We start from the raw sequence: 27,406 nt of genomic DNA, 5'->3' as shown, positions 1-27,406 counted from the left end.
AAGTGATCAGGAACAGTCAGCATGGACTCACCAAGGGCAAGTCATGCCTGACTAATCTAATTGCCTTCTATGATGGGATAACTGGCTCTGTGGATGAGGGGAAAGCAGTGGATGTGTTGTTCCCTGACTTTAGCAAAGCTTTTAACATGGTCTCCCACAGTATTCTTGACAGCAAGTTAAAGTATGGGCTGGATGAATGGACTATAAGGTGGATAGAAAGCTGGCTAGATCATCGGGCAGTGATCAATGGCTCCATGTCTAGTTGGCAGCCAGTATCAAGTGGAGTGCCCCAAGGGTCAGTCCTGGGGCCAGTTTTGTTCAATATCTTCATTAATGATCTGGAGGATGGTGTGGATTGCACCCTCCGAAAGTTTGCAGACGACACTAAACTGGGAGGAGTGATAGATATGCTCGACAGTAGGGATACGATACAGAGGGACCTAGACAAATGAGAGGATTGGGCCTAAAGAAATCTGATGAGGTTCAACAAGGACAAGTGCAGAGTCCTGCACTTAGGAAGGAAGAATCCCATGCACTGCTACCGACTAGGGAACAAACGGCCAGGCAGCTGTTCTGCAGAAAAGGACCTAGGGGTTATAGAGGACGAGAAGCTAGATAGAAGTCAACAGTGTGCCCTTGTTGCCAAGAAGGCTAACGGCATTTTCAGCTGTATAAGTAGGAACAGCAGACCAAGGGATGTGATCATTCCCCTCTAGTCAGCATTGGTGAGGCCTCATCTGGAGTACTGTGTACAGTTCTGGGCCCCACACTACAAGAAGGATGTGGAAAAATTGGAAAACATCCAGCGGAGGGCAACAAAAATTATTAAGGGGCTGGAGCACATGACTTATGAGGAGAGGCCGAGGAACTGGGATTGTTTAGTCTGCAGAAGAGAAGAATGAGGGGGGATTTGATAGCTGCTTTCAACTACCTGAAAGGGGGTTCCAAAGAGGATGGATCTAGACTGTTCTCAGTGGTAGCAGATGATGGAACGAGGAGTAATGGTCTCAAGTTGCAGTGGGAGAGGTTTAGGTTGGATATTAGGAAAAACTTTTTAACTAGGAGGGTGGTGAAGCACTGGAATGGGTTACCTATGGAGGTGGTGGAATCTCCTTCCTTTGAAGTTTTTAAGGTCAGGCTTGACAATTCTATGAAATTTGCTGGAATGGGAAGACTCATCACACTCCCAATCTCATAACCCTTTCAGGTGAATTCCTGCTACTGGAAAGGTTGCAAAACAATTTCATATGTGACCTACTGATTTCATTCAACTATCACTTGGCACAAATTTGTGTTTGGCCTGAAGTTTTCCATACTTGGTCTCAGGAGAACATGAAAACTAGCCTCTAGTTAGGAAAGACAATTCTTATTTCATGAGCAAAATACATATTTTCCACCCCAATTGGTCCTGTCAAAATTTCTCCTTGTAAACCAGTTTCTATGGAGTGTCACTATTTTTCCCCTTCTCAAACACCTGTTCAGTTGTTTTTAAATTGCATGATGATGGGTGGCGAGGTGACATGGTGATCTCCACACCTCTTTTTAATGTTCAGTATCTGACCAGGCTCCTCAGAAAATCTGCATGAGAAAGATCATAAACACAACACAATCCTCTGAGCTCACATTTGCCTAACCAGGAATCTAGGAGTCTAATAAAAGTTGCAGATCCCTCAATTGTGGGGCTACCACACAATTTTTGTAGCATTTTGAAAATTTGATGGTGTCATTTAAAAAATGTTTCTATCTTTCCTCTTTGCCAAGACAGCGTCCCCCACCCATGTAAACAGATGCACATTTGTCCCGTTAACCCAGACTTGCAGAAAAATGCCTCTTACCAAATGGCAGCATCATAAACTTTTTCCAGCTCCATTCACCTCCGTGAGATGCAAGCTTCAAAGCCGAACCAGGGAATTTTAATGCTAAAGTGGTTAAGTATGGGCAATCACCTCCTTTCCTAAAAATCAAAAACAAGGCTCTTCCATGCCAGAGCTTTGGAAGCGGAATGTAGTAGGTGCACAGTTATGCATCTAAAAACCGTTACTTCACCCAAGCTGCCCACACTGTATACTTTATGGCAGGGTCTGCTGGGCATGTGCTTCTGGTCCACAGAGAGCCAACAGGCTACATGGACTTAGGTTCTTCCCAGTTGCTTTTTCAGGCACCCAGGTTCTTCTCTAAGGGCCTAGGCACATAAGCATGGGAGATGCTGCTGCTATCTAAGGCCTGATTTACTCTTAAAACTTATATTGGGATAGTTATGTTGCTAAAAGTGGGAGGGGGGGGGGGAGAAATCATACCCTTAACATCATAGCTGTGCCAATAAAACCTGCAGTGCTGCCGACAGAACAGTGCTCCTGTCGGTGTAGCTAAAGTTATTTGAAGAACTAGTATTCCTGTACCAGCAGAAGGACTCCTATCAGCTTATGCTGTGTCTACAGTAGGGCTATGCAAACATAGCTATGCCCACACAGGCTCCATAGTGTAGACATGACCTACAAGCAGGATGAGGTGCAACATGAGCAGCTCCCAGGGGCCAGAGCCAACAGCAGGACTGAAGTGCTAGTCACCCCCAAGAGCCATCAACAGATCCATAGCCACTAGTTGGAAAGGAAAGGCTGGGGAGAAAGAAGCAGAGAAGAGGCAGCAACTGGGCAACAAGTCAGCCTGCATGGGAAGAAAGAACAGCAGGACAGAGGAAAGGGGAGCAGGAGACAGTGTGATTAACTTATTTTTAAATGGGAACGACAAATAGACACAAAACACTTCCCTGATGTTACTCTTCCATGAAGGATTTGCTGTAGTTGCTATAGAGATACTGCATAATCAGCCAGGGGATCATGAATTTGTCTTAGACACACTTCTTCCCAAAGACACACTCCACCCTATGAACAACTCTGAGAGCCCCATTTCATGGTACAGACTTAACAGCATAAAACAGTTTAAAATAGCCTTTCGCATTAGAGGTGCACACAGACCCATGCCGTGTCAATGAACCTTAACTTTTGCATCAGATGGATTATTTAATCTGTGAAATTTAATCTTCCATGCAAAACAACTATTGGTGAGTCAAAGAAGATAGATGAAAATAAGAACAATTGTTCTAGAATCAAATCAAATGGGAATTCAGGGAACTTGGGAAGCTCCCAAAGCAATTCCTCCCCCCCTCCCTCCCATTAATGGCAAAGCCACATCAGGGGCTGAAGTCAGATTAGACAGGATCCCATAAGATTTCCTTCCTCAGAGAAACCTCAAAAGATCAGCAAGACATCTCCCAAATGCCTGAATGGCATGGATCTTTCTCTGAAGACACACTAATGAGAGCATTTAGCAGAGGAAGAGGGGCTTTTCTTCTCCCAGAGCTGGAACTGGAAAGGGATGCATCCCCAAAGGAGATCTTCCTTCTCTTCTGCTTACACAGTCGTAGTGCTGAGGCTAGGCAGGCTGGCCAATCTAGCATCAAGCATTTAGCTATTTGGGGCTTTGTTGGTATTTGGATTATCTGAATTTTGTTGGTGCTAAAATCTTCAGGGAATTTGGCTCCAGGGTCTTCCATGACAATGAGCTTACTGAAGAATCTGACAGGGAGAGATTTCATGCTGCAGTAGGATAAGCAGAGATATAAGCATTCAGGGACTTCAGCAACATTATCTGGGAAAGCTATTCCTGGGGCACCTCTCTCCCCCCAGGATGCCAACATTCCCTTCCCACTACTAGTAGGGTCCCATGGCCATGTACATTTCTGCACAATTGTAGGGGGGTTTTTTAGTTGCTATCTAATTACACACTGTTTCTCCCCCACCCCCAATTAAAAAAATATTCCAGCCTTTCTGATTGCAAAACAAGCCTTCAATACACGTCCCATGTTTAAGCAATGCCCGAGTCTGCAGACAGCCTGAAACAATTGCTCTAGAGGGGGACAGGGGAGATGAACTGGCCTATTCACTGTATTGGGCTGTACTCTGCTATTTAAATGCCTACATTGTTAAATTATTTCACTGCTGATCACCTTCACGCCAAAACCTGCAACTGTATCATACCTGCTGCCAAAGCCTTCAGCTTCTCCCTCCCTGCCTGCCTGCCCTCCAGCTCCCTCCAAGGCAGTTGCTGGCTCTCAACACAGAAATCCAAGCCTTGAAAAAAATTGACAGTTCAGAGGCTGCATAAAATAAACTACAATGAAGGTTCCTGTACTTGTGAGGGGGAGAGGGCTACATAAAACACAATAATTCAGGTACGATGAACCTCATGGGATGAGCCTTACCCATTAGCATGAATCATAGACTATTAGGGTTGGAAGGGACCTCAGGAGGTCATCTAGTCCAACCCCTACTCCAAGCAGAGCCAATCCCCAATTTTTGCCCCAGATCCCTAAATGACCCCCTCAAGGATTGAACTCACAACCCTGGGTTTAGCAGGCCAATACTCAAACCACTGAGCTATCCCTCCTTCCATGCCCATTGCCTCCCTCCCTGGTGTTGCCTGGGGCAGGATACCTCCCTTCAGGGGCATACCAATAGCATCACATCCTTAAAGTACAGTCAATTGTCCTATTGCCCTCTTTGCCCATGCCTGTAAGGATCCCCACCGCCTAGATCACCAGCAGCCTTCAATCCTTGGGCATTACCAGCCTCCCTGTCACAACATCCTCTACATCATCAGCATCCCTACTCCATCAACTCCACATAACCCACTTGGGCACCATCAGCATCCCTGACAGCTCCTTTACAGGGGGTTGTATCAGCCACCCTGACATAATCCAACCACAGTCACTGGCTAGGAAGAAGCTTGCATCAGATGAGTCATGTCACTTAGTGGTCTTCTGGAAGATGTTCGGACAGTACAATGATAGGCATGAGAACCTTGAATAGAAAGGTTCCCTATCTCTCCTCCCGCCACTGGTGTGTTACTTTATGGGGTTTTACACCCAACTCCAAAAAAGATTTGGCACTGTGTTTGGTCTCTACAGTAGGATTTTTTCATCTTTAAATTCTCACCGTTGCTATCAATAGCTGTGCTCCATCTACGGGAGCAGCGCTGGTAGCACTAGTGGCCACATGGGTCTAACTAGCCCCCAGCGTTTTAAGCACCCTACTGTCTCACTCTGCTCAATACAGCTCTAGATTACACTGTGGTTAGAATGCCAACAGCTGCTGGCACAGTATCCACACTCCCACTGGTGAAGCTGAACCAGCAGCAGCAATAGAAGAAAACTTTAGGGAGAAAATCCTAGCATGGGCCAGGCCTTTCCGTAGCAAGCCAGCACATCCCAAAGCCCTCCGCATGCCAAGCATTGTGCCTTATGCACTAGCTGCCTGGTAGGATGATCCTCATTGTTATTGGCATTATGTTAACACCTAGGAACTCGAATCAAGGAGCATGTTCCCACTGTGCTGCGAGTTGTATGCACAAGTAAGAAGGCAGACAGTCCCTGCCCCAGAGAGCTCACAACCTAAATGACAGGCAGCTCATAACAGATGGATACCATGCCTGCGGCCCCCTTTTCTCATGAAAAGACAGTCTCCCTCCTGCCTCCCCAGGCCCCATCAGCTTCCCTCTCATTTGCTTCCTGGAGCAGCATCCGCCCACTGTCCCCTACACTCCCTGCCCCAGCAGTCTGCCCTCCACCCCCAGCACCTGTCTTTCAGCACCGCAGCATCCACCTGCACTCATCTCCAGGCACCAGCCTCCCTGCTCCTTCACTCCTTAGAGCACCATCATTTTCCCAGCTACTGAGCACCATTGACTGCAGGACACCGGCTGACCCCCAGTTCTATCAGCCTCTCTCCAGGACACCTGGCTCCCAGCCACTCCAACGACCCCTAGCACCAGGCTCCCAGCCCTTGATCATCCCCCTGCCATCAGCCTTCCATCCGCAGGCACCTGGGACTCAGCCCCATAGCATTCCCTCCGCTGTCCCTCCCAGACAGCTGGGTTGCCCTTCTGCAACACCAACCCCCTTACTCCCTTCCCGGAATAGCTACGTCCCTTCCCCACCTCGGACACCTGGGTCCCCACCCCCAGAATTCCCCCCTTGCTCCCCTCATCTGCCGCACCGCATGCCCCCACAACCCAGACACCTAGGGCCCTGCCCCAGCATGTCCGCTCCCCACTCCAGACACCTGGTGCCCGGCCCCCAGAATTCCCCCCTTGCCATACACCTGGACCCCCAGCATCCCTCCTTGCTCCCCTCCCCGGACACCTAGGTCTCTGCCCCCAGCATCCCCCGCTCTCCAGCCTGGGCACCTGGGCTCCCGGCACCTCCCTTGCTCCCCTCCCCGGACACCTGGATCCCTGCCCCCACCCCCAGGACTCCCCGCGCCTCGCCCGGACACCTGGGTCTCGGCCCCCGCCCCGCACTGCCCAGGTTTCAGCACCCCGGACGGGGCCGCTCCCCAGGCTCCGCGCCGCCTCCCCGCAGGGCCGGGCCGGGCGCCGAGTCCCCGGCGGCGGCTCCGCTTTGTCCCCGGCCGGCCGGGCTCCCAGCGGACACTCACCCGGTCACGCGCCGTCCCCGCCTCCCGGGCGCCCAGGGGGCCGGGCCCGCAGGGCTCCTCAACGGCCCCGCTGCAACCGCCGCCTCCTGCCCGGCTCCGGCCTCCGCCGCAGCAACAGCGCTGGGGACATGGTCCCTTTAAATCCCCCCCCCCTCCAGGGGCCCGGCCAGTCCCGCTGCTGCCGCTGCCTGGGCCGCTTCGGCCGCTCCCCCCGCCCCCCTTTCCGCGGCGGCGCCAGAGCGCGTCACTGAGCGCGCGACACTGCCGCCGACGACATCTTGGAAGAGGCAGGGGAGGTAAGTGCCAGGGCCGAGGCCGGACCTCTCGCGCCTCGCGGCCGCCATGTTAGGAGAGGCAAAGGAGTCCCTCCCAGCGGCACTGCTGGATTACGTCACTCGCAGCATGGCGGTCCGAGCCCCCCCATCTTGGGAGAGACAAGCTACACGGACCGGGGAATGCCACGCCCCATTGTCGTGGCTCAGGTGTATTGCGTCACCGAGTAGCGACGGCTATTTGCTGCCGCCATCTTAAAAGAGGCAGGGGAGGGAAAGACGAGACCCAGGGTCTCGTTCATCCGCGCGTGGGTAGGAGGCTCTAACCAGAGGGAGGTGGGCGCCTCTCCCACCCGGGTGGGGTGACCAGATGTCCTGATTTTATAGGGACAGTCTGATTTTTGCATCTTTTTCTTATATAGGCGCCTGTTACCCCCCCAGCCCCGCCCTGATTTTTCACACTTGCTCTCTGGTCACCCTACTCCCAGGGGATCACAGGCTTGGGGTCAGCCTCTCTGCCCCCTCCCATGGATGACAGGCTTGGGGGAGACTGGCAGGCTCTCCACACCTCCCGCAGGGTGACAGGCTCTTCTCCCTCACATTGGGTGACCTACTTGGGGGGTTGCCCCCTCCCCCTCATCGGGGGGACCCTCTCTGTGGGCAGCAGGCTTGGAATCGTGCTGCAGGTGGCTGCGTGTCCTTCAGAAGACGAGGTGTAAAAGTAACCCCTAGAGCAGGGGTTCTCAAACTTCATTGCACCGTGACCTTCTGCCAAAAAAAAATTACTACACAACCCCCGGAATGGGGACCGACACCCGAGCTCCAGATGACAGATGACAGAACGAGGATAGCAGATGACAGAACGAGGAGTAATGGTCTCAAGTTGCAATGGGGGAGGTTTAGATTGGATATTAGGAAAAACTTTTTCACTAAGAGGGTGGTGAAACACTGGAATGCGTTACCTAGGGAGGTGGTAGAATCTCCTTCCTTAGAGGTTTTTAAGGTCAGGCTTGACAAAGCCCTGGCTAGGATGATTTAACTGGGACTTGGTCCTGCTTTGAGCAGGGGGTTGGACTAGATGACCTTCTGGGGTCCCTTCCAACCCTGATATTCTATGATTCTATGATTCCACCACCCCAGGTGGGGAGGCCAAAGCCAGAGCCCCACTGTTACAGGTTGGGGAACCAAAGACCAAGGGCTTCAGCCCCAAGGGGGAGGCCTGTAACCTGAGCCCTGCTACCCAGGGCTGAAGCCCTCATGCTTTGGCCCCAGGCCCCAGCAAGTCTAATACTAGCCCTGGCAACCCCATTCAAATGGGGTTGCGACCCACGGTTTGAGAACCGCTGCCCTACAGCAGTAGTCTCCAAAGTGGGGTGCGTGCACCCCAGGGGTGCACCAGAGGTTTCCAGAGGTGCACAGCAGGAGGAACGCTGCCGGATGGCACTCCGACGTGTTTTTTTCTTCGGCGGCTGCTCTGCACCCCTGCAGCAGGTCTTCCCCTCCAGCAGCATGCCTGCGGCAGGTCTTCCCTCTTTCTTTCTTTCTTCAGCAGCATGCCTACGGTAAGTCTTCCCCTCTCTTTTCTTCGGCGGCACCGTGGGGGTGCACGATCCAAAACCTTTGGAGACCACTGCTCTAGAGTGATATCAGTGGATATTAACCCCAGCCATGTGACTTGGATAGTCACCGTATTTTCTACCCATCACATGATCAGTCCCCACTGACTCAAGAAACTGGAGCAAAAAGATTCTAGGCTAACACAATGCCAGGTACTGTCATTGGTTTTGGGAGAACAATAGTTTCCAAAGAGCATGTGACTGGCAACCTGCAAAAGAAGTGGCTACACCACAATCTGCGCCACTACCACCAACACCACTGAAGGTCAGCCTAAAAGGAGGGCAGACAACATCAAGCAGAGCAAGGAGAATGCTGAAGCTAAAGACACAGAATTCTGCTGACAAAAGGAACACTCCTCCAGCCTGACAATGGGAAGGTAGTAGAGCTGTAGTGGTGGTCATGTGATCAAAACCCCACTGATGTCCAGATAGAATTATTGCCAGGTGTGCAATAAGATTCATAGACTCCAAGGCCAAAGATGGATCATTATGATCATCTAGTCTGACCTCCAGTATAACACAAGTTCCCCAAAACAATTCCTACAGCATAGCTTTTAGAAAGTGACCAATTTTGATTTCAAAATTGTTAGTGATGACCCTTGGAAAATTATTCTAGTGGTTAATTACCCTCACCGTTAAAAATTTACACCTTATTTTCAGTCTGAATTTATCTAACTTCAACTTCCAGCCATTGGATCGTGTTATTTCTTTCTCTGCTATATTGAAGAGCCCATTATTAAATAGTGATTCCCCCTTAACCATCTCTTTGTTAAGCTAAATAAATTGAGCTCTTTAAGTCTATCACTCTAAGGCATGTTTTCTAATCTTTTAAATCATTCTTGTGGCTCTTCTCTGAGCCCTCTCCAATTTATCAACATCCTTCTTGAATTTTAGGCATCAGAACTGGACACAGGATTCCAGCAATGGTCACACCAGTACCAACCATAGAGGTAAAATAACCTCTCCACTCCTACTTGAGATTCTCCTGTTTATGTATCCCAGGATTGCATTAGCTCATTTGGGCACTGGGTCATATTGTGAGCTCATGTTCAGCTGATTATCCACCACAACCCCCAAATCTTTTCCGGAGTCACTACTTCTCAAGATAGAGCCCCCATCTTATAAGAAGGGCCTACGTTCTTTGTTCCTAGATGTGTACGTTTACATTTAGCCATATTAGAACACACATTGTTTGCTTGTGCTCTATTTATCAAGTGATCCAGATCACTTTGAATCAGTGACCTGTCCTCTTCATTATTTACCACTCCCCAAATAGAAAAGGAGTACTTGTGGCACCTTAGAGACTAACAAATTTATTAGAGCATAAGCTTTCGTGAGCTACAGCTCACTTCATCGGATGAAGTGAGCTGTAGCTCACGAAAGCTTATGCTCTAATAAATTTGTTAGTCTCTAAGGTGCCACAAGTACTCCTTTTCTTTTTGCGAATACAGACTAACACGGCTGCTACTCCACTCCCCAAATGTTTGTCATCTGCAAACTTTCAGTGATGATTTTATGTTTTCTTCCAGGTAATTGATAAAAATGATAAACAGCATAGGGCCAAGAACCAGTCCCTGTATGACCCACCAATATCACACCCAATCAATGATTCACCATTTACAATTACATTTTGAGACCTATCCATTAGTCAATTTAATATGTGCCATGTTAATTTTTTATTCTAGTTTTTTTTTAATCAAAATGCTGTGTGGCACCAAAACTTCTGAAGGCATTTGATTAAGTATATTACATCAACACTATTACCTTTATTACCAAACTTGTAATCTCATCAATAAATATATCAAGTTAGTTTGACAGGATCTATTTTCCATAAACCCATATTGAGTTGTATTCATTACATTACCCTCTTTTAATTCTTTATTAATCGAGTCCCATATCAGCTGCTCCATTATGTTAGTCCAGGATTAGTGTCAGGCTGTCAGGTTATCCCATTTACGATTTAAAAAAATTGGCACAATGTTAGCTTTATTCCAGTCTTCTGGAACTTCTCCAGTGTTATAAGACGTTGAAAATTAACATTAACTGGCCGGCAAGCTCGTCCGGCTACTCTTTTAAAACTCTTGGATGCAAGTTATCTGGACCTGCTTATTTAAAAATATCTGACTTAAGGAGATTCTGTTTAACATCTTCCATTGATACAGTGGAATAGAAAGAGTATTATCACCAAATGATGAGACTATGTCATCTGTTTTTCCCCAAGTATAGTACAGAAATATTTATTGAACATTACTGCCTTTTCTGCATTATTGCTGAGATTTCTACCATTTTCACCTAGTAATGCAGCAATATCATTGTCAGGATTCTTTTTTGTTCCTAATATATCTTTTAATACTCCTTATTGTTCTTAACTCTGCAGATTTCTGCTTGTGCCCCCTTGCCTCCCTTATCAGTTTTCTATAATTCCTAATTTTTGATTTAAGAAATTCCAAGGATGTTTTAGTACTAGCAGGGTAAGACCTCCAGGATATGTCACTCAGATTTAAGTCCCCCATGATCATTTTTGCTTTTTTTCCCTACACTTTATAGACAGGCACATAAGGAGAAAACGATATAACCGCATTTGCTCCAACCCCTCAGACAGAGACAAACACCTACAAGATCTCTATCATGCATTCCTACAACTACAATACCCACCTGCTGAAGTGAAGAAACAGATTGACAGAGCCAGAAGAGTACCCAGAAGTCACCTACTACAGGACAGGCCCAACAAAGAAAACAACAGAACGCCACTAGCCATCACCTTCAGCCCCCAACTAAAACCTCTCCAACGCATCATCAAGGATCTACAACCTATCCTGAAGGACGAGCCATCGCTCTCTCAGATCTTGGGAGACAGACCAGTCCTTGCTTACAGACAGCCCCCCAATCTGAAGCAAATACTCACCAGCAACCACACACCACACAACAGAACCACTAACCCAGGAACCTATCCTTGCAACAAAGCCCGTTGCCAACTCTGTCCACATATCTATTCAGGGGATACCATCATAGGGCCTAATCACATCAGCCACACTATCAGAGGCTCGTTCACCTGCGCATCTACCAATGTGATATATGCCATCATGTGCCAGCAATGCCCCTCTGCCATGTACATTGGCCAAACTGGACAGTCTCTACGTAAAAGAATGAATGGACACAAATCAGACGTCAAGAATTATAACATTCAAAAACCAGTTGGAGAACACTTCAATCTCTCTGGTCACTCGATCACAGACCTAAGAGTGGCTATACTTCAACAAAAAAGCTTCAAAAACAGACTCCAAGGAGAGACTGCTGAATTGGAATTAATTTGCAAACTGGATACAATTAACTTAGGCTTGAATAGAGACTGGGAATGGATGAGTCATTACACAAAGTAAAACTATTTCCCCATGGTATTTCTCCCTCCCACCCCACCCCCCACTGTTCCTCTGATATTCTTGTTAACTGCTGGAATTAGCCTACCTGCTTGTCACCATGAAAGGTTTTCCTCCTTCCCCCCCCTGCTGTTGGTGATGGCTTATCTTAAGTGATCACTCTCCTTACAGTGTGTATGATAAACCCATTGTTTCATGTTCTCTGTGTGTGTGTATATAAATCTCTCCTCTGTTTTTTCCACCAAATGCATCCGATGAAGTGAGCTGTAGCTCACGAAAGCTTATGCTCTAATAAATTTGTTAGTCTCTAAGGTGCCACAAGTACTCCTTTTCTTTTTACATAAGGAAATGGTCATCCTGTTCCCTAGTGTGATTTGGTGGTCTGTAGCTGACACCAACTAATACCCCATCTTGTGCTTTATTGGTTAGGACATTGATCCATAAACATTCAAGAGGCAGAATAATCCTCTTATCACTTGGGGCTTCAGGTCATGTGTCCTGACTTCCATCCTAGACATCTCCATTTCCATGTTCTATTAATTAGCTGTATTTTGTTAATTTTGATTGGTATTATGATTTATTTGCATGTGATGTCATAGTACCCAGGGATATTGACCTCTTCATGTGACAAGGGTGTAAATTTCATAAACAAGACAAGTCAGCTGTCTCTTACCAGCTCTCCTGTGTGTCACAAGTTTACTGTACTGGGATCTGGCAACCACAAGTGGTTTGGGAGTCTGACATCCATAGTTACTGAAGGGTGCATGTGACAACAGTAAAACTAATATCTATCGTGTTTCTTCCTAAAGTGTTTTTCATACTCTGGAAGCTCTGTATAATCAAACAAGCGTGCTAAGAGGGTATTAGCAGTCCACAATCCATCATCATGACAGTCCCACAGTTAAGCACTCACAAGTCAGGCAGTGCCAAAGTTAATGTTAATGAGAGCAGATCTAGGAAATTTCAGCCTAAAAAGTTAGTCTGGGAAAGTTATTTGTGACCGAAAATAGGAAGTTGGAGTGGAAACTGTTGCAGAACATTAATTTTTGCTATTGCTAGTCCTGCAGCTACAATACACTACCGCCATCACTTTCCACTGAAATGCAGCCACATCTGGGGCAATGCAGCTGTTTAACACCACACAACAGCGCACATCATATTAGTTCAGAAAGTGAGGAAGGGAATTTAGTACATATCATTATCCAAGTTGGAATTGGGTCAGGACGCCAGGGTTAATCCCCTTAATTTCCTAAAGAGAGTCTGGGATTTTTAGTAGCCAAAAGTGGTTTTGCATCCCCTCCCCAAGATGGCCTCCCAACAACAGAGCTCCTCCTAATGCCGTAACGGGGTTTAGTACCAACTCAGAGGTAAAGGGAAGCACACTGTATACCTCTGCATTAGCGCACTTTCTGTCACACAGCCCAAGATTGGGGGAACAGGCTCAGAAGTGATTCAAGAGAAAAAGCTCCTCTACTGAATCACTAACACTTCCTGAAGCCTCCTCCAGCAACACGCTAGGGCACTGGTGTGAGTGCTGGCCCTTGCTATTTCTCCACATCACTCCCCATACAGATCTCCCTAGTACCACAATGAAGCACTGGGGGCAGTGCTGGCCCAGAGGCCCCCAATGAATGACCCACACCATTCCCTCTAGCACAGCTCCCTCTAGCACCATGCTGGGATCTTGGGGTCAGCATTCATCCTGAGAGGAGAGCACTCCCTACTGAATGATACTTCCCTACTGCAGCACAGTGATCCCCACAGCTCACTATTGTCAACCTAAGCATTCAAAAGTCATGAACTGGACACCAAAATAAATACATAAATAAATGAATCAATCACAAGCCTGGCTCCAAAATTACTCACTTTCTTTCCCCCATCAGCTTTCTGATTTCAGTGATGCACCCCATTCATGAACCAGACCGCAAAAATCATGAGACTGATTTAGAAATTAATAAGGTGTGTGGAGAGGAGACCAGCTAGGCACTCCAGCCTGTCAGGGCAAAAGCAGCCAATGCAGGGACCTTTGGTTCTTTGGACATTCAGAAAACTTCCTTCAGTTTTGACTGGACTTTCTCTGCCATGTGCTTACTGGCTGTTTGCTCTAACCCTCCCCTCTCTCACATTGTCTCTCCACCCCAGCATTACTCCATACCTGCATCTCCTCCTCTGCCCTGTCCACCTTACCCTCCTTCTCTTATCTTTCCATTTAGCCGATCCCCTCCTAACTAACCCCTCCTCCCCTAAATCAATCAATCATGGACCTACCATGCCATCTGCTGCCATCCTGTTGTTCACTCTGCTGGGGTGTTCTACCCCTTCCCCACCCTGTGTTTGTCTGGTCTGTTTAGATTGGCAGGTCTTCAGGGCAGGGCTCATCTACCAGTCTGGGTTTCGCAAAAAGAAAAGGAGTACCCGTGGCACCTTAGAGACTAACAAATTTATTAGAGCATAAGCTTTCGTGAGCTACAGCTCACTTCATCGGATGCATTTGGTGGAAAAAGCAGAGGAGAGATTTATATACACACACACAGAGAACATGAAACAATGGGTTTATCATACACACTGTAAAGGAGAGTGATCACTTAAGATAAACCATCACCAGCAGCAGGGGGGGGAAAGGAGGAAAACCTTTCATGGTGACAAGCAAGGTAGGCTAATTCCAGCAGTTAACAAGAATATCAGAGGAACAGTGGGGGGTGGGGTGGGAGGGAGAAATACCATGGGGAAATAGTTTTACTTTGTGTAATGACTCATCCATTCCCAGTCTCTATTCAAGCCTAAGTTAATTGTATCCAGTTTGCAAATTAATTCCAATTCAGCAGTCTCTCGCTGGAGTCTGTTTTTGAAGCTTTTTTGTTGAAGTATAGCCACTCTTAGGTCTGTGATCGAGTGACCAGAGAGATTGAAGTGTTCTCCAACTGGTTTTTGAATGTTATAATTCTTGACGTCTGATTTGTGTCCATTCATTCTTTTACGTAGAGACTGTCCAGTTTGGCCAATGTACATGGCAGAGGGGCATTGCTGGCACATGATGGCATATATCACATCGGTAGATGCGCAGGTGAACGAGCCTCTGATAGTGTGGCTGATGTGATTAGGCCCTATGATGGTATCCCCTGAATAGATATGTGGACAGAGTTGGCAACGGGCTTTGTTCCCTCTGCCATGTACATTGGCCAAACTGGACAGTCTCTACGTAAAAGAATGAATGGACACAAATCAGACGTCAAGAATTATAACATTCAAAAACCAGTTGGAGAACACTTCAATCTCTCTGGTCACTCGATCACAGACCTAAGAGTGGCTATACTTCAACAAAAAAGCTTCAAAAACAGACTCCAATGAGAGACTGCTGAATTGGAATTAATTTGCAAACTGGATACAATTAACTTAGGCTTGAATAGAGACTGGGAATGGATGAGTCATTACACAAAGTAAAACTATTTCCCTATAAAAAGAAAAGGAGTACTTGTGGCACCTTAGAGACTAACAAATTTATTAGAGGATAAGCTTTCGTGAGCTACAGCTCACTTCATCGGATGCATTTGGTGGAAAACACAGAGGAGAGATTTATATACACACACACAGAGAACATGAAACAATGGGTTTATCATACACACTGTAAGGAGAAAAAAGAAAAGGAGTACTTGTGGCACCTTAGAGACTAACAAATTTATTAGAGCATAAGCTTTCGTGAGCTACAGCTCACTTCATCGGATGCATTTGGTGGAAAAAACAGAGGAGAGATTTATATACACACACACAGAGAACATGAAACAATGGGTTTATCATACACACTGTAAGGAGAGTGATCACTTAAGATAAGTCATCACCAACAGCAGGGGGGGGAAGGAGGAAAACCTTTCATGGTGACAAGCAGGTAGGCTAATTCCAGCAGTTAACAAGAATATCAGAGGAACAGTGGGGGGTGGGGAGGGAGGGAGAAATACCATGGGGAAATAGTTTTACTTTGTGTAATGACTCATCCATTCCCAGTCTCTATTCAAGCCTAAGTTAATTGTATCCAGTTTGCAAATTAATTCCAATTCAGCAGTCTCTCCTTGGAGTCTGTTTTTGAAGCTTTTTTGTTGAAGTATAGCCACTCTTAGGTCTGTAATCGAGTGACCAGAGAGATTGAAGTGTTCTCCAACTGGTTTTTGAATGTTATAATTCTTGACGTCTGATTTGTGTCCATTCATTCTTTTACGTAGAGACTGTCCAGTTTGGCCAATGTACATGGCAGAGGGGCATTGCTGGCACATGATGGCATATATCACATTGGTAGATGCGCAGGTGAACGAGCCTCTGATAGTGTGGCTGATGTGATTAGGCCCTATGATGGTATCCCCTGAATAGATATGTGGACAGAGTTGGCAACGGGCTTTGTTGCAAGGATAGGTTCCTGGGTTAGTGGTTCTGTTGTGTGGTGTGTGGTTGCTGGTGAGTATTTGCTTCAGACTGGGGGGCTGTCTGTAAGCAAGGACTGGTCTGTCTCCCAAGATCTGAGAGAGCGATGGCTCGTCCTTCAGGATAGGTTGTAGATCCTTGATGATGCGTTGGAGAGGTTTTAGTTGGGGGCTGAAGGTGATGGCTAGTGGCGTTCTGTTGTTTTCTTTGTTGGGCCTGTCCTGTAGTAGGTGACTTCTGGGTACTCTTCTGGCTCTGTCAATCTGTTTCTTCACTTCAGCAGGTGGGTATTGTAGTTGTAAGAATGCATGATAGAGATCTTGTAGGTGTTTGTCTCTGTCTGAGGGGTTGGAGCAAATGCGGTTATATCGTAGCGCTTGGCTGTAGACAATGGATCGAGTGGTATGATCTGGATGAAAGCTAGAGGCATGTAGGTAGGAATAGCGGTCAGTAGGTTTCCGATATAGGGTGGTGTTTATGTGACCATCGCTTATTAGCACTGTAGTGTCCAGGAAGTGGATCTCTTGTGTGGACTGGTCCAGGCTGAGGTTGATGGTGGGATGGAAATTGTTGAAATCATGGTGGAATTCCTCAAGAGCTTCTTTTCCATGGGTCCAGATGATGAAGATGTCATCAATGTAGCGCAAGTAGAGTAGGGGCATTAGGGAACGAGAGCTGAGGAAGCGTTGTTCTAAGTCAGCCATAAAAATGTTGGCATACTGTGGGGCCATGCGGGTACCCATCGCAGTGCCGCTGATTTGAAGGTATACATTGTCACCAAATGTGAAATAGTTATGGGTCAGGACAAAGTCACAAAGTTCTGCCACCAGGTTAGCCGTGACAGTATCGGGGATACTGTTCCTGACGGCTTGTAGTCCATCTTTGTGTGGAATGTTGGTGTAGAGGGCTTCTACATCCATAGTGGCTAGGATGGTGTTTTTAGGAAGATCACCAATGGACTGTAGTTTCCTCAGGAAATCGGTGGTGTCTCGAAGATAGCTGGGAGTGCTGGTAACGAAGGGCCTGAGGAGGGAGTCTACATAGCCAGACAATCCTGCTGTCAGGGTGCCAATGCCTGAGATGATGGGGCGTCCAGGATTTCCAGGTTTATGGATCTTGGGTAGCAGATAGAATACCCCAGGTCCTGGCTCCAGGGGTGTGTCTGTGCGGATTTGTTCTTGTGCTTTTTCAGGGAGTTTCTTGAGCAAATGCTGTAGTTTCTTTTGGTAACTCTCAGTGGGATCAGAGGGTAATGGCTTGTAGAAAGTGGTGTTGGAGAGCTGCCTAGTAGCCTCTTGTTCATACTCTGACCTATTCATGATGACGACAGCACCTCCTTTGTCAGCCTTTTTGATTATGATGTCAGAGTTGTTTCTGAGGCTGTGGATGGCACTGTGTTCTGCATGGCTTAGGTTATGGGGTAAGCGATGCTGCTTTTCCACAATTTCAGCTCGTGCACGTCGGCGGAAGCAGTCTATGTAGAAATCCAGGCTGCTGTTTCGACCTTCAGGAGGAGTCCACCCAGAATCCTTCTTTTTGTAGTGTTGGCAGGAAGGTCTCTGTGGGTTAATATGTTGGTCAGAGGTGTGTTGGAAATATTCCTTGAGTCTGAGACGTCGAAAATAGGATTCTAGGTCACCACAGAACTGTATCATGTTCGTGGGGGTGGAGGGGCAAAAGGAGAGGCCCCGAGATAGAGTCTCGGGAGTCTCGGGAGTCATTGGAGTCTGTTTTCTACCAATGTGATATATGCCATCATGTGCCAGCAATGCCCCTCTGCCATGTACATTGGCCAAACTGGACAGTCTCTACGTAAAAGAATGAATGGACACAAATCAGACGTCAAGATTATAACATTCAAACACCAGTTGGAGAACACTTCAATCTCTCTGGTCACTCGATCACAGACCTAAGAGTGGCTATACTTCAACAAAAAAGCTTCAAAAACAGACTCCAATGAGAGGCTGCTGAATTGGAATTAATTTGCAAACTGGATACAATTAATTTAGGCTTGAATAGAGACTGGGAATGGATGAGTCATTACACAAAGTAAAACTATTTCCCCATGGTATTTCTCCCTCCCACCCCACTGTTCCTCTGATATTCTTGTTAACTGCTGGAATTAGCCTACCTTGCTTGTCACCATGAAAGGTTTTCCTCCTTTCCCCCCCCTGCTGCTGGTGATGGCTTATCTTAAGTGATCACTCTCCTTACAGTGTGTATAATAAACCCATTGTTTCATGTTCTCTGTGTGTGTGTATATAAATCTCTCCTCTGTTTTTTCCACCAAATGCATCCGATGAAGTGAGCTGTAGCTCACGAAAGCTTATGCTCTAATAAATTTGTTCGTCTCTAAGGTGCCACAAGTACTCCTTTTCTTTTTGCGAATACAGACTAACACGGCTGCTACTCCACTCCCCAAATGTTTGTCATCTGCAAACTTTCAGTGATGATTTTATGTTTTCTTCCAGGTAATTGATAAAAATGATAAACAGCATAGGGCCAAGAACTAGTCCCTGTATGACCCACCAATATCACACCCAATCAATGATTCACCATTTACAATTACATTTTGAGACCTATCCATTAGTCAATTTAATATGTGCCATGTTAATTTTTTATTCTAGTTTTTTTTAATCAAAATGCTGTGTGGCACCAAAACTTCTGAAGGCATTTGATTAAGTATATTACATCAACACTATTACCTTTATTACCAAACTTGTAATCTCATCAATAAATATATCAAGTTAGTTTGACAGGATCTATTTTCCATAAACCCATATTGAGTTGTATTCATTACATTACCCTCTTTTAATTCTTTATTAATCGAGTCCCATATCAGCTGCTCCATTATGTTAGTCCAGGATTAGTGTCAGGCTGTCAGGTTATCCCATTTACGATTTAAAAAAATTGGCACAATGTTAGCTTTATTCCAGTCTTCTGGAACTTCTCCAGTGTTATAAGACGTTGAAAATTAACATTAACTGGCCGGCAAGCTCGTCCGGCTACTCTTTTAAAACTCTTGGATGCAAGTTATCTGGACCTGCTTATTTAAAAATATCTGACTTAAGGAGATTCTGTTTAACATCTTCCATTGATACAGTGGAATAGAAAGAGTATTATCACCAAATGATGAGACTATGTCATCTGTTTTTCCCCAAGTATAGTACAGAAATATTTATTGAACATTACTGCCTTTTCTGCATTATTGCTGAGATTTCTACCATTTTCACCTAGTAATGCAGCAATATCATTGTCAGGATTCTTTTTGTTCCTAATATATCTTTTAATACTCCTTATTGTTCTTAACTCTGCAGATTTCTGCTTGTGCCCCCTTGCCTCCCTTATCAGTTTTCTATAATTCCTAATTTTTGATTTAAGAAATTCCAAGGATGTTTTAGTACTAGCAGGGTAAGACCTCCAGGATATGTCACTCAGATTTAAGTCCCCCATGATCATTTTTGCTTTTTTTCCCTACACTTTATAGACAGGCACATAAGGAGAAAACGATATAACCGCATTTGCTCCAACCCCTCAGACAGAGACAAACACCTACAAGATCTCTATCATGCATTCCTACAACTACAATACCCACCTGCTGAAGTGAAGAAACAGATTGACAGAGCCAGAAGAGTACCCAGAAGTCACCTACTACAGGACAGGCCCAACAAAGAAAACAACAGAACGCCACTAGCCATCACCTTCAGCCCCCAACTAAAACCTCTCCAACGCATCATCAAGGATCTACAACCTATCCTGAAGGACGAGCCATCGCTCTCTCAGATCTTGGGAGACAGACCAGTCCTTGCTTACAGACAGCCCCCCAATCTGAAGCAAATACTCACCAGCAACCACACACCACACAACAGAACCACTAACCCAGGAACCTATCCTTGCAACAAAGCCCGTTGCCAACTCTGTCCACATATCTATTCAGGGGATACCATCATAGGGCCTAATCACATCAGCCACACTATCAGAGGCTCGTTCACCTGCGCATCTACCAATGTGATATATGCCATCATGTGCCAGCAATGCCCCTCTGCCATGTACATTGGCCAAACTGGACAGTCTCTACGTAAAAGAATGAATGGACACAAATCAGACGTCAAGAATTATAACATTCAAAAACCAGTTGGAGAACACTTCAATCTCTCTGGTCACTCGATCACAGACCTAAGAGTGGCTATACTTCAACAAAAAAGCTTCAAAAACAGACTCCAAGGAGAGACTGCTGAATTGGAATTAATTTGCAAACTGGATACAATTAATTTAGGCTTGAATAGAGACTGGGAATGGATGAGTCATTACACAAAGTAAAACTATTTCCCCATGGTATTTCTCCCTCCCACCCCACCCCCCACTGTTCCTCTGATATTCTTGTTAACTGCTGGAATTAGCCTACCTGCTTGTCACCATGAAAGGTTTTCCTCCTTCCCCCCCCTGCTGTTGGTGATGGCTTATCTTAAGTGATCACTCTCCTTACAGTGTGTATGATAAACCCATTGTTTCATGTTCTCTGTGTGTGTGTATATAAATCTCTCCTCTGTTTTTTCCACCAAATGCATCCGATGAAGTGAGCTGTAGCTCACGAAAGCTTATGCTCTAATAAATTTGTTAGTCTCTAAGGTGCCACAAGTACTCCTTTTCTTTTTACATAAGGAAATGGTCATCCTGTTCCCTAGTGTGATTTGGTGGTCTGTAGCTGACACCAACTAATACCCCATCTTGTGCTTTATTGGTTAGGACATTGATCCATAAACATTCAAGAGGCAGAATAATCCTCTTATCACTTGGGGCTTCAGGTCATGTGTCCTGACTTCCATCCTAGACATCTCCATTTCCATGTTCTATTAATTAGCTGTATTTTGTTAATTTTGATTGGTATTATGATTTATTTGCATGTGATGTCATAGTACCCAGGGATATTGACCTCTTCATGTGACAAGGGTGTAAATTTCATAAACAAGACAAGTCAGCTGTCTCTTACCAGCTCTCCTGTGTGTCACAAGTTTACTGTACTGGGATCTGGCAACCACAAGTGGTTTGGGAGTCTGACATCCATAGTTACTGAAGGGTGCATGTGACAACAGTAAAACTAATATCTATCGTGTTTCTTCCTAAAGTGTTTTTCATACTCTGGAAGCTCTGTATAATCAAACAAGCGTGCTAAGAGGGTATTAGCAGTCCACAATCCATCATCATGACAGTCCCACAGTTAAGCACTCACAAGTCAGGCAGTGCCAAAGTTAATGTTAATGAGAGCAGATCTAGGAAATTTCAGCCTAAAAAGTTAGTCTGGGAAAGTTATTTGTGACCGAAAATAGGAAGTTGGAGTGGAAACTGTTGCAGAACATTAATTTTTGCTATTGCTAGTCCTGCAGCTACAATACACTACCGCCATCACTTTCCACTGAAATGCAGCCACATCTGGGGCAATGCAGCTGTTTAACACCACACAACAGCGCACATCATATTAGTTCAGAAAGTGAGGAAGGGAATTTAGTACATATCATTATCCAAGTTGGAATTGGGTCAGGACGCCAGGGTTAATCCCCTTAATTTCCTAAAGAGAGTCTGGGATTTTTAGTAGCCAAAAGTGGTTTTGCATCCCCTCCCCAAGATGGCCTCCCAACAACAGAGCTCCTCCTAATGCCGTAACGGGGTTTAGTACCAACTCAGAGGTAAAGGGAAGCACACTGTATACCTCTGCATTAGCGCACTTTCTGTCACACAGCCCAAGATTGGGGGAACAGGCTCAGAAGTGATTCAAGAGAAAAAGCTCCTCTACTGAATCACTAACACTTCCTGAAGCCTCCTCCAGCAACACGCTAGGGCACTGGTGTGAGTGCTGGCCCTTGCTATTTCTCCACATCACTCCCCATACAGATCTCCCTAGTACCACAATGAAGCACTGGGGGCAGTGCTGGCCCAGAGGCCCCCAATGAATGACCCACACCATTCCCTCTAGCACAGCTCCCTCTAGCACCATGCTGGGATCTTGGGGTCAGCATTCATCCTGAGAGGAGAGCACTCCCTACTGAATGATACTTCCCTACTGCAGCACAGTGATCCCCACAGCTCACTATTGTCAACCTAAGCATTCAAAAGTCATGAACTGGACACCAAAATAAATACATAAATAAATGAATCAATCACAAGCCTGGCTCCAAAATTACTCACTTTCTTTCCCCCATCAGCTTTCTGATTTCAGTGATGCACCCCATTCATGAACCAGACCGCAAAAATCATGAGACTGATTTAGAAATTAATAAGGTGTGTGGAGAGGAGACCAGCTAGGCACTCCAGCCTGTCAGGGCAAAAGCAGCCAATGCAGGGACCTTTGGTTCTTTGGACATTCAGAAAATTTCCTTCAGTTTTGACTGGACTTTCTCTGCCATGTGCTTACTGGCTGTTTGCTCTAACCCTCCCCTCTCTCACATTGTCTCTCCACCCCAGCATTACTCCATACCTGCATCTCCTCCTCTGCCCTGTCCATCTTACCCTCCTTCTCTTATCTTTCCATTTAGCCGATCCCCTCCTAACTAACCCCTCCTCCCCTAAATCAATCAATCATGGACCTACCATGCCATCTGCTGCCATCCTGTTGTTCACTCTGCTGGGGTGTTCTACCCCTTCCCCACCCTGTGTTTGTCTGGTCTGTTTAGATTGGCAGGTCTTCAGGGCAGGGCTCATCTACCAGTCTGGGTTTCGCAAAAAGAAAAGGAGTACCCGTGGCACCTTAGAGACTAACAAATTTATTAGAGCATAAGCTTTCGTGAGCTACAGCTCACTTCATCGGATGCATTTGGTGGAAAAAGCAGAGGAGAGATTTATATACACACACACAGAGAACATGAAACAATGGGTTTATCATACACACTGTAAAGGAGAGTGATCACTTAAGATAAACCATCACCAGCAGCAGGGGGGGGAAAGGAGGAAAACCTTTCATGGTGACAAGCAAGGTAGGCTAATTCCAGCAGTTAACAAGAATATCAGAGGAACAGTGGGGGGTGGGGTGGGAGGGAGAAATACCATGGGGAAATAGTTTTACTTTGTGTAATGACTCATCCATTCCCAGTCTCTATTCAAGCCTAAGTTAATTGTATCCAGTTTGCAAATTAATTCCAATTCAGCAGTCTCTCGCTGGAGTCTGTTTTTGAAGCTTTTTTGTTGAAGTATAGCCACTCTTAGGTCTGTGATCGAGTGACCAGAGAGATTGAAGTGTTCTCCAACTGGTTTTTGAATGTTATAATTCTTGACGTCTGATTTGTGTCCATTCATTCTTTTACGTAGAGACTGTCCAGTTTGGCCAATGTACATGGCAGAGGGGCATTGCTGGCACATGATGGCATATATCACATTGGTAGATGCGCAGGTGAACGAGCCTCTGATAGTGTGGCTGATGTGATTAGGCCCTATGATGGTATCCCCTGAATAGATATGTGGACAGAGTTGGCAACGGGCTTTGTTCCCCCTGCTGTTGGTGATGACTTATCTTAAGTGATCACTCTCCTTACAGTGTGTATGATAAACCCATTGTTTCATGTTCTCTGTGTGTGTGTATATAAATCTCTCCTCTGTTTTTTCCACCAAATGCATCCGATGAAGTGAGCTGTAGCTCACGAAAGCTTATGCTCTAATAAATTTGTTAGTCTCTCAGGTGCCACAAGTACTCCTTTTCTTTTAAAGAAGTTATTGTTGTTCGTAGACCATATGAAAGTTATATTGGGGCTGTGGTGGTGAAAAGGGATGTAAAAAAAACTACTGCAGATCAACCCTCGTTACTCCCTGAAAAATATAATGTCACTTCAGTTAGATATCTCTGCGTATAGTATAGGTATGCACCTTATGTAATGCCACTCAGGATGGGATGGTACTTCTGGCTGAAAAGCGTCACAATGAGGAACTCTAGATGGACCAAAAGAGACACCCTAGCTACGATCCTAGGAGGAGTGGGCACTGGCCTAGGTGTCCTTAACACTATAGATAAGGAAATCTTGGCTAGCAAGATAGAGGCTATAGGTGCAGATATAGCTTCCCTATTGCATCCACAGACAACATCCCTAAACCAACTGAGTGTCATGCAATGTAGAATTGCTAGTGTACTGCCAGAGTGGTTAAGGCTCCAGGAGCAGGATCATCTGAATATTATAACTGCTTTAGATGTCCTGCAGACCAGTGTGTCCCTGACCCTGTCCTGTATTCAGTCTCAGGACTAGATATTCACAAAAGATCTAATCAGAGATGGGTTTAGTGGAGTTCTGCCAATATAGTTGAGGGGAGTCATCTGGAGAAACTTCACCATCTCCTTTGAACAAGATCACTAAGAATGGTGGAGGTTAGTAAATTTCTCTTACACAAATGAGAATATTATAATTATTGCATTTGTCTTCACTATTGAGCAGGCCCAGAAGGAACGGATTTACTCTTTGGTTCCACTAGGACTTAATGTCAGTTAGTCTGTCTTTATGCCAGTAGAGTTGAATAAGTGGGTGTACGAGAAAGAGGGTACCTACAGGAGTGTTAACTTGAACTCCTGTGTAGAGGAGTATGGTATAGGTTATACCTGTGGCTCAGGGGTAATTGAGACATCCCATATCTGTTTAGATCCTAAAGAGGGTAAATGTCACTACAGAGTAAGTGCCATTGATTATAACTGATCTGTTATTGTATTCGTGGATACAAAATGCATCTGCATTAGAAGTTGGTATCCAAAGTCTGTGGTAAATTATTTCTATGAGGTATTTCACAATCCCTATGTTAACCCGTGCCTGTGCTCTGTACCATCTGTGTGATGGGATGTGGTATTAATTTTGTTCTGACCAATGTGTCAATGCAAACCAAGAGCATGCATTATGTGCTATATGACCATGTAACACCAGTACACGTGGGTGCAAATCTTTCTGTGCTCAGAGAGATTGTACATCATCCTGAGCTTAGACAGCAGTTGAGGCAGCTGGAGAAAGATGGAGAGGAGGTGATGCTGACAGTCCATCACTCCTCTAGGCTAATAAAGAGGATTCTGAAGTGGGTGGCTTCAGAAGCTAGGTTCAGCCACTGGTGGGAAGGATTATTCAGTGGGTCGACTAATCTGAATGAGATATGGAGTATGTTATTGCACCCAAGAGTAATGGTATTGATCGTTCAGATTCTAATGATAATAGGAATGGTCATATTGGTTTGTTGGGTCAGAAGAAGAGTTAAAAGGGTTACCAGTATTAACCAAAGGTTAATATCAGGGTAGTACTTGGAGGTAATGGTTCCTTTCAATCAACAGCTGTGAAAGAAATTAACCAAGGGTTTAAATCTAGGTAACATTTGGGGTTACTTGGACAATGGACAGAATACCTTATACAGATATGGTAATGTGGGGGCTCAACATTTGTATTACTGCACATGGCCACGAAGGAGGGGAAATGTAAACAGTGAATTGCCATTTTGGTTATTCTCACACTCCTGTGTCCTCCATTTTAGATGGGCTTCTTGTTGTCCCTTAGTCCCAATTTGGCGCCCTTTTTCCAAGTACTTGTCCCTGATTGGACAGTCACAGCTTTGTTGGAGTTTGAAATCTTTTAGGCGGTCCGTGTAAGTAACGGATACGGCAGCTGCCTGGATACTGCTGGCAAGTCAGCCCAGTAATCAGAAAGAGCGGGAAAGGATATGTGATCAATGTGAAAATCTATATAGACTGGTTCATAGAATCTCAGGGTTGGAAGGGTCCTCAGGAGATCATCTAGTCCAACCCCCTGCTCAAAGCAGGGCCAATCCCCAATTTTTGCCCCAGATCCCTAAATGGCCCCCTCAAGGATTGAACTCACAACCTGGGGTTTAGCAGGCCAATGCTCAAACCACTGAGCTATCCCTCCCCCACTTATGAACCAGGTAGTACTATAGACTTGGGGAAAACAGAGGTTAGCGCTGCTAGTAGTGGAGATGAAGAAAAGAAGACGAGGAGACCTGCAAGCTTATCATTGCTCCTGGTCCTTTCCTTGGCGGAGTAGTCCTGACGGCAAGTTCCTGAGCAGTGGCTCCTGGGTTCCAGAGGCTGGTTCCTGGTTGAAGACTTTGGGGTTCTAGGTCCGTTACCCTCATCCTTGTTTCCTGTGTGGATACAGTATTATAGAGACTTTTTATACACCTGTTTTCCACTTTTGGTTTGGGTTTGGGTTCAGGCTTCATGCCATAGTTATGTTAAACCTACTGAGTGGTTTGTTAATAAAATCCTTTTTGTTTAAGTATATCACTGTGATAGTTTTCACTGTCAGGGAAGGTTGGTGGAGGTGGGTGGATGACAGTTGATAGATGCTGTTGTGGGCATTCTTAAACTGGGAGGGGTCCTGTTATTTTGGATTCCTAATTGCTCAGGCAGTTCAGGAGGAGTAAATTGTGTGACCTCTCTTTGAATTGTGTAACATCACTGTTAAAAATGTACCACTTATTTCTAGCCTGAATTTGTCTTGCTTTAGCTTCCAGCCATTGGATCCTGTTCTGCTTTTGTCTGCTAGATTGAAGAACCCTCTTCTAGCAGAAATCTTCACAAAGTATGAGCTCATGTGGGATTGTTTTCTCACATGCTAACTGTGAATCACACCCTAAACCAATAAACCAAACCTAGCCTAACAAACTGACCCAGGAAGCAGCTGTTGTGCTTGTCCTGACTAGGAAAAGTGGCTGGACTTAGCCCATGTGTGTTTTAGCTGTAGATATCTGTAACATTGGAGTTAAAGGCCCTACCTCTACTCCTGAGCTAGGTCACCAGCTCAAGTTAGCTAAGCTCAAGCCAAACTAGACCACTTGTCCTAGCACGTGCTTCCCATAACGCTTCCTTTAATGCCAGCAGGGCAAGGCCAGCTCCACAAAGTTTGTTCTTCTTTTGGATTTACAGAGGGACCCAGATCCTCAAAGGTATTTAGCTTCTAACTCTCATTGATTTAAATGGGACTTAGGCACCTACATGCATTTGATGCTCTGGGCCCCAGTGTCTAGAAATGGAGAGAAGTGAATGATGCCCCCTCTCACTGTGTCCTATCTGTAAGTGCTTGGGGGCGGGGGGCATGTCTGTTTAGCAGAGCACCTGACATACCTTGGGTGCTGTAAAATTAACAGTGTGAGTGAGGGCCTTCACAACCTTCATGGAAATCCCACCAAGACATCCTTAACCTTGCTGCAAGCTGTCAAGTGTTCTAAGATAATTTCCAAACTAGGTCACCCAGCCCAAGGTCTGCTGTGTG

General features: G+C 45.7%; 1 protein-coding gene and 1 long non-coding RNA gene across 11 annotated transcripts in view; one reads left to right on the top strand and one right to left on the bottom strand.

Moving 5' to 3' along the window:
• WIZ (WIZ zinc finger) overlaps positions 1-6,825 on the bottom strand; it is a 146,974-nt gene extending 140,149 nt beyond the window's left edge. For 4 of the 10 annotated variants that reach the window (XM_038378369.2, XM_038378371.2, XM_038378372.2 and 1 more), the window contains exon 1: positions 6,495-6,633. The gene's annotated coding sequence lies outside the window, so the exon portion shown is untranslated. Of the gene's footprint in view, positions 1-6,494 lie in introns of all 10 variants that reach the window. The other 6 variants (XM_043506248.1, XM_043506250.1, XM_043506249.1 and 3 more) reach the window with 5 other exon arrangements.
• LOC122458308 overlaps positions 6,785-27,406 on the top strand; it is a 34,492-nt gene continuing 13,870 nt past the window's right edge. The window contains exons 1-2 of the long non-coding RNA XR_006278291.1: positions 6,785-7,123; positions 9,277-9,332. This is a non-coding gene — a long non-coding RNA (uncharacterized LOC122458308). The remainder of the gene's footprint in view (positions 7,124-9,276; positions 9,333-27,406) is intronic.

This window comes from Dermochelys coriacea, chromosome 20 (assembly GCF_009764565.3).
Source record: "Dermochelys coriacea isolate rDerCor1 chromosome 20, rDerCor1.pri.v4, whole genome shotgun sequence".
NCBI lineage: Eukaryota > Metazoa > Chordata > Testudines > Dermochelyidae > Dermochelys > Dermochelys coriacea.
This window is presented reverse-complemented; position numbering and strand designations above follow the sequence as displayed.